Consider the following 7,955-nt stretch of genomic DNA (forward strand, 5'->3'; position numbering starts at 1 on the left):
TTGAATCTTCGTCTTTTGCTCTGAAAGGTTGGGGTGTCTCCATGTATAAATGTCAACAAGCAAATTTTTTAGCATCTTTCTACTTTTTTCTTCCCTTTCTTCTTTCTTTCCTTCCTCTTCATCTAACCCTAGATGAATATTGCAAATCATCACTAGTGAAAAGCTTTCCAAAGGAGGCCCATTCTGCATTTCACTCTGAAACATAATTCAGATGGGAACAGAGTTGTTAGGGTAAGGAATTTTCCTTGCCAGAGACATTTACAGGTGTAGAGGTGAGGTGGTAGAACTTTGCTTTGGAGTCTGAGATCTGCAACATCTTTGGAGAATCTTGATATCACGGTGGTTTGTGGGCTGAAAGCTGCCCAGCGTAACTGCTGGTCTGTTGATTAAGACTTATGGCTTAGAATTAGGAACAGTAATTAGATCCAGAAGCAAGTGTGGATACATTGGAGTGTATACAGCCCTGGAGTAATGCGTTCCTAATACTCATATCAAACAAATCGGGATTTGTGTGGCTTTCCTTTTCTTCTTCACTGAGAGTTAGAGACAGAGCAGGAATTACTATAGGAAGCTCTTGGTCTGGGAGAAAAAGGTTGTCTTTGGAATAAATATCACACTGAAAACTTTCCAGCCTAAGCTTTTCATTAATTTCTTTGTGTCATCTTAATATATTTAAACTCTGTAAAAAATTATGCTGCAAAAAGTTCTCTCCACGTGTAATTTTTCCTCAAGTGAAGTGCATACCTTTCAAATTATAAACTTCCTACTTGTCCTAGGAAAATCCTCACTGTATAAATAATTGAACTCATCTGCTGTGAACACAAGTATTCTTTCTCTAGCGGTCTAAAATATATGCCTAAATACACATCTTGTACTTAGTGCTTTAAATAGTAATTACTCCCGTGAAGTCACTGGAAGCCCTTAAAAGGATTTGACAGTTTCCTCACAATCTTTCAGTGAATGTAGTAGCTGGGCTGTGCAGTGCTACATCCACTGATAATTCAGCAGCTGAGGAACTCAGCAAAGCCTGCTCCAAACTTCTCAGCTGTTGACAGGCTTGACTTGCTGAGAACACTGGTTAAATATAGCACAAGCGAGCTGAGCTCAACAAAGTCATTGCTGTAACACTGTGTGAAGAGACCAGAAGAGGGGAAATACAATCTGAGAACTAAACTGCCAAAGCCCAACACCACCTAGCAACAGTTGAAAAAACTTTTAAACAAAAGTCTGGGTGAGACACAGACAGAGTATACCTCCTACTTCTCCTGCCTGGGATTTCTGCGAGAAGCAGCTCCAGTCTTCTGTTCTCTGCCCCATTTCCTTCATTGCTTCAGCTGCTGGTAGACCTCAAAAAGTGGGAAAAGTTTCTCTCTTCGTGTTCTCCTGGGCTGGATCAGTCTACTACTGTGGTAGTACTGTGGGACAAGCTACTGCGATCTTGCGGTGTGAAGGATATATTCCTAGGTTCGTGTTGCTGACAGGTAAGACTGAGCTAACCACTCCAATGCATTCTTTTAAAAAGAAGTGATTTTCTTTTCTAGTGACTGTTGTCTCTTTCCTTCTATGAACAATCTTCTGCATGATTTGGAAACGTCAGTAGATGAAAGCTGGGATAAAAGTTTTAGGTTTTTTTTTTTTACACTTTCATGACAGAAAAACATTGCTTAAATAACTTTTGCAGTTCTTAGAATGAGCATAATCAAGTAGCTAGTAGTAATATGAAAAAATGTGTGTAGATTTTGACATGTATCTTGCTTATATCTGCTTACATGATGACAGAAGACAAACCAATATTTAAGAATAGAATACCTATCATCCCTTACCAGTGATAGTCTAGCAGCTATTAAAAACAGTGACAGCCTGTGTGATAAGTGAGAGGAAATAGCCATTCAGTAACTGAATTTACTGAATACTTTGTGACCCAGCGCATTTGTACTTTTTGTTTCCTTACTAACATTTAGCACACAGGCACACTTGGTGCCTTTCGTACTGTCCTTGTGACAACAGCTCTCGGTTCTTCCTCTTGTACTTATTTACATAGAACGAATATTAATCTCTGCTCGATTGATTAGCTGTATAATGCAACCGTCCTAAAGACTGACCTTATGTTTATTGTACCCGAGTGTGCTTGAGCTGGGTCATCGTTGTTAAAGTGTTTGTTTCTTTTAGCAAAATAAATGAGAAACCAGTTCTCAGATGTTTCACCCTGACAGCAGAATGGAAGCCTGTTTGTCTGTTGGAAATGCATATCCTGTGGTCCTATAATGGCCATGTAATTTAAGGGAGGAATTGCTTAGTATGATTTGCTTTGTCTGAACTGACAAAAGCTGTTTGGTCAACTGAAGAATGGACACCCCCCCCACCTCAAACCCCCCAATCTTTTAAAGCCATTTTCTCCAAACAAAAGAAATCTAGTATGCATGAATTTTAAAAAGACATACTGATTATTAATTCATATGCAATATTAATTCAGTTATGAAGGCAAAGATTTAAAGAATACACTTAACCTGTGCAAAAACCCTGTTCACAGATTTATGTAGAATTGTCTCAGATGAAAAATACTAGTCCTAAAGAAGGAATGGACTGACTGAGTCTATGCTGACTGTCTGTGGTGTTTGACACAGTCTGTGGACTCTGGGACTGCCTCAGGAAGATGAGAAGGTCTTGCTTTAGCTAAATAATTCTAGTTTCATCCCTGCATACTATATAAATGACATCAATACCACATCTTAGCAGTGACATGCTTACAGATTGGATGAAATTAAAATACTCTGAAGCAACTTTGACTTGGCGGCTGAGAATGTAACTGCCTGTGAAACAGTAAGAAAAATGAAGTATTAGGATGGAGGAAAATTCTTAAAAGCAAAAATAATACAGTTTACATTTTATTTCATAGCAAGGGGCACACTACTTAAGCACTAAATAGGAATACTTTTTGGTGGCCATGATTTAATGTGATAATCATTACTGTGGAATTACTACAGCACTAAGGTATCCCAGATCTAAATCTCAAAAGGAAACTTTGGTATTACTTTTTAACATAGACATACCCTGAGAAAGGTTTTTTTTTGTAAAAGTTTTTTTTTTTGTAAGAAAGCTGTACAGTGAGAACTAAAACTGAGACAATATGATTTGTACAGTAATTTGACATTAGAGTGAAAATTACTGTTTCTTATTTTGACCGAGTTGGCAAATAATAAACTGTGGAGAAATGGCAAATTTGACCTTCTGAATATATAGGGACGACAAAATCTCGGAAAATGCTATGCTAATTATTGACTGCTTTTTGGTTTTAGTTGATGCTCAGCATAATATATGGTTTTACAGTTTTACTTTTCTTGCACTATTTACTCTTAGCAATGTTTTTAAAGGCAAAAGGCAAATTTATTAGCCTGATAACTATCAAATGCAGTGACTTTTGAACAGTCTGATAACAACTTCAACTCTAACACATGGAGTTGTGGTTTTACATGCATCTGTCTTCCTTTCCACTTCAAAATGGAGGAGGCGGCTAAAATTACTCTTCTCAACAGGTGTCCACAAAGAGGGTCTGGGATTTTCCAATCAAATCTGTGGAATATGTAATGTGGCTATTCAACAGATGGTTTCATATTTGAAGAACAGCCAATTCTACTAATGACTACAGTGAAACCAAGCTCAATTTTATATCAAATCAAAAAGTAATTTAGGTTTTGGCAATACACTCCATTGTAGAGATTTTCTTGGAAGACAAGTAGACATAGCATACCCATTTATTTTCCCCATAATATATTATTTTGATTTTGTTTATATTCCCATAACTGTGGAATGAATGGTGCCTTTCATGGTGCTAAAGACTGTGTATTCCTCCCAATCTGAATCCACTTCCAGACTCTGCCTGTGGCTCGTTCTTTCACCTTCATTACAGCAATATTATAATTTATGGCCTCTTTTAGCCAATCTAGCCACAGCTAAAGTCATCATCTTAACTGAGTGTTTTGTCATCACCTCAATCTTTCAATCTCTTTATAGAACGTCTGGTTCTTTTTAACACCAAATTCAAAGACTTGAAATTCATCTTCAAAGCTCAGCACTGTTCTGTCCCTGCCTACATCTGCCTTGATTTTCCCATACTGCTCCCGCTCATATCTGGTAGACTATTAACCTTTGGCTCTGGTGTAAACTGGTCCGTCCTCTAGGCTACTGGCTTTAGTAAGCTTGAAATTAACCTAATGACCTATGATTTTTCTACAGTGCCTCTTGCTGTAGCACCTGACATTAATGTCATGGAAAGACTAAACTTGTCTACTAACAGAGCTATGTCGACCAAGGTAGGACTCCTGAAGATATAGTTGTGTTTCCTGGAAGCAGCTTGTGGAGTAACCATAAGTATATTGGGAAATACCTACTTTTACTAGTATGCCCTGTTACGTTCCTCTGGTTCACAATTTCACCAGAGTAGCCATTTCCATACTAAAATCTTTGTACCGATACAGGTGTATCCGAAACCAGGACACACAGATTCCACACATGCTTAATTTAAGGCTTTTGGTAATCTCATCTAACTCAGTTGATGTGCCCCCAGGCATAAATTAAGAATGTGCCTCAGAGCTGTGCTGAGTCAGACGCCAGGTTTATGCCACTGAATTCAGAGTGAGATTTCCTCTGAGTTTAATAAGATCAGGTCTTAGTGTTCAATAATTAACAGATAAATTTCCAGTCCCCTCAAGAGCATTTAACAAAATGGATCATCTATATTCCTGTCCAAATATTTTTTTTCCTAAGAGACATTTTACTTTTTCTCTAATTTCCTGTTCCTTCCCTTCCTTTCTCAAGGTCTGTTGTTGCAGTTTGCTGTACTATTTTAATATATAAACTGAATTTGGGGGCAGGGATTTTGTCCTTCTACATGTCTAAAATGCCGTTGGGAGAAATAGAGCTATAGTATTTGTGAAGAAGCCAGATGAAACAACAAGGCAAGGGAGCAGGGACTCTATTTCATCTATTCATACTTCCTATTTCACCAAAAATATTTAGTATATAAAACCTAAGATAAGAACTGAAAGCTAGAAAGATAAAATAGTGTATGTGATAAAATAATGATAATCTGTGGTATAGAAAAGTTTAAATATTTCTTTACAAGAAGCACAAACACCTATACTTTTCTGCTTCATCATCTTATTCTGGTGCTTTTCATTTTTAGCCTTTTCTTTTTTCATTTCGCTCAGTGTTTTCTACTGAAAGTTGTTTCCTCATTTTATACAGAATACTGGGAATTATTTGGGGAATACAGGCTTTTCTTGATATTGGAGGATATTAGATAACTGAGGAAACAATTATTTCATAAAGAATTAAGATTTCTTAACCTCTCTTTTTCTCATTTAGTAGCTAGTATTTGTACCAAGTTAGTGATACTAGAAAAATAAAACATTTATAACACAGTCCTGTAGTTATTCTTTGAAGTACTGATGTCCAAAGGACAGGAACAATTGTGCCTATTTCCTGTTCAGGAGAGACAGTGGGAGTCTCTAATCATGTTGAATATTGTGTGATACGTAATGTATTTGTGAAAATTTTGCCTTTCTGGATGCTTGATTAGATTTTTCCCTTTATTTTGGGTCTTTTCACCTACTCCTCCAGGTTCTGCAGATAATCTGCACTTTCTGTATTACTTTTTAATCTTACCATCATAGCAAAATAAGTACTAATATCAATGCAAATACAAAGTCTTCCTAAATTGGGACAGCTTTTTTTGTTTTTTTAATTCAAGATGGCTTTGCCCTATCATTCTCATTCTGCTTTGGCTAGACTATAAATCTTCTCCAAAAGTAAAGAATCTAAATGCTAGCTCTAAAGATGATATGTAAGATTACATAGATGGTGGTGTCCTCCAAAATGGTTTACACACTTTGCAAATACAGAGAAAGAGACAATTGCTACAATCAGAAGCATATATCCTAAAAGCACAATTGCATTTTATTTTGAAATATTTTTTTCATAGATACACAGCTGTTAAAATACATGATTTATCCTGGGCTGTTTAGTGAGTAGTGTTCTGAGGCAATGAAATGGCATTGCTTTCCCTGCTCCCCCCCCCCCCGTTACTAAAAATATTTTCCCTTGCCCCCCCCCCCCCCCCCCAGTTAATAGAAAATTGCTGTATGTGGTATTGTAGAACTGAGAAGAAAATGAAGAATTCCAACATCCAGTTCCTTAATTTTGCAGCTCTATAAGAGCTGAAACTTAATCAGAAATGTGTGTATGTGTGTGCACGTGTGCGTGTCTTTTGTAAGAAAAGAAATGCTTTTTGGCATTACAGAATGCATTTGCTGAAGGAGTGGGACAAACACATCTGAAGTACAGGGAAATAGGCTGGGGCTTGTACTTTTTCCCTTAAATGGGCAACCCATCTAGTTGCTGTTAGCTGACACAAGCAAAGGGGTGTGTGAATCTAAAAGATTGCTGTACGTTGTCAAAATGAGTTTCATTTCAAAGCTGATAAAATGGCAATTAAAATCTTAATTATCTATGATAGGGCCAGACTCATTCAGATATAAACTGGTTTATATCTGGGGTTTCAGAACAAGAGCAAAAACCTTGATGAATTTGCAATAAACTTTTTCAGTTTGATTTATGTACTTTAAGAGCTCTTTAATACAGTAAGGGTTGCTTTCTTTGCTTTTCCTTTTTGGGGAAATGGTGTCAAAAAGTGTAATGTTTTGTGATTTATGCTGTTCAAAAGTTTGTTCCAGTGCATATGTAAAAGTAATATTTTGGAATCTAAATCCATTTTCTATCTGAAGTCCACAGTATTTAGAGGCTTGTAGGTTTGGGTGGGGGGAGGTATCTGACTAACTAGTGTGTTATGGCTGTGGATAGCAAGAGCTACAGCTTCACTAACAAACTTTAAAAAAAAAACAACTGAGAAAAAGTGGATTCTATTGTAATAGCAGAAAAGGATTTTTTTAGAAACTGGCTTTAAGGCTGCTCCTATTAAAAAAAGTAATTGAAAATGAAGGCTCCTGTGTCCTTGGTACAAGAATTTTCATTAGAGTTTATCAGACTGCTTGCATTTTTCAGAAAATATAAAGCAAATGAACGCAACAGAAAGCAGGAGACTGCTAACATTAGTGTAATCGAATTGCTGCCAACTTGCCTTGTTTATCTAAGAGATCTCTGTGAAAATAAGGTCTTTCCCACACATGCATGAGTCATAGGATGTAATGGGGCTAAGCAGACTTGCTTCAGTTTTCTAATGTGCACATATCTAAACTAACCTGTTTTAGTGCCTGTTCCTGTAACTAAATGAGATCTAGCTTGACAACAGGAAGGGAGAAGTGGTGGTGAGTTCATGGCGCTATTTCAGTGCAATAACCTGAATGCTAAGGAAACGATGCAATTTCCATTTATTGGGAAAACTGCAGTTACTGTGACAACAAATATACACTAGAGAAAAACATATACAATTTATCCTCAAGTTCAAATTTGTGAATGTAGTAGATAGTATATTCATAAAACCTCACACTATCTAGTTATGCGACTCAAAGAACATCGTTACTTTTAAAATATATAATCCAGACTGTTGAAAAAAAATCCCTTTAAAAGCCATAAGCAAGGACATAAATGAAAGGGTGGCAAAGCACATGTGGTTAACCATGACTGCTTTGGCGTTGGGCTGACTAAAATATAAAAAAAAAAAAAAAGGCATATATTTCGCATGCTAAAGCTATTCAATTCCTGTGTCTGTCATTCATACTCATCCCCAAAATCTCACTTGTCCCACCATCTGTGGCGTGGTTTAACCTCAGCTGGCAACTCAGCACCACACAGCCGCTTGCTCACTCCCCCCACCCCGGTGGGATGGGGAGAGAATCAGAAGAGTTAAAGTGAGAAAACTGTTGGGTTGAGATAAAGACAGTTTAATAGGTAAAGCAAAAGCCGCGCACACAAGCAAAGCAAAACAAGGAATTCATTCA

At 37.1% G+C, this 7,955-nt stretch overlaps 1 protein-coding gene across 6 annotated transcripts in view; it reads left to right on the forward strand.

Annotated features, from left to right (window-relative positions):
* Positions 1-1,001: 1,001 nt before the first annotated feature.
* Positions 1,002-7,955, forward strand: part of FILIP1 (filamin A interacting protein 1) — a 117,739-nt gene continuing 110,785 nt past the window's right edge. For 5 of the 6 annotated variants that reach the window (XM_009275765.2, XM_009275770.2, XM_009275768.2 and 2 more), the window contains exon 1: positions 1,002-1,481. The gene's annotated coding sequence lies outside the window, so the exon portion shown is untranslated. The remainder of the gene's footprint in view (positions 1,482-7,955) is intronic. The other variant, XM_009275771.2, reaches the window with a different exon arrangement.

This window comes from Aptenodytes forsteri, unplaced genomic scaffold (genome assembly GCF_000699145.1).
Source record: "Aptenodytes forsteri isolate BGI_AS27 unplaced genomic scaffold, ASM69914v1 Scaffold256, whole genome shotgun sequence".
In the NCBI taxonomy this organism is placed as follows: Eukaryota; Metazoa; Chordata; class Aves; order Sphenisciformes; family Spheniscidae; genus Aptenodytes; species Aptenodytes forsteri.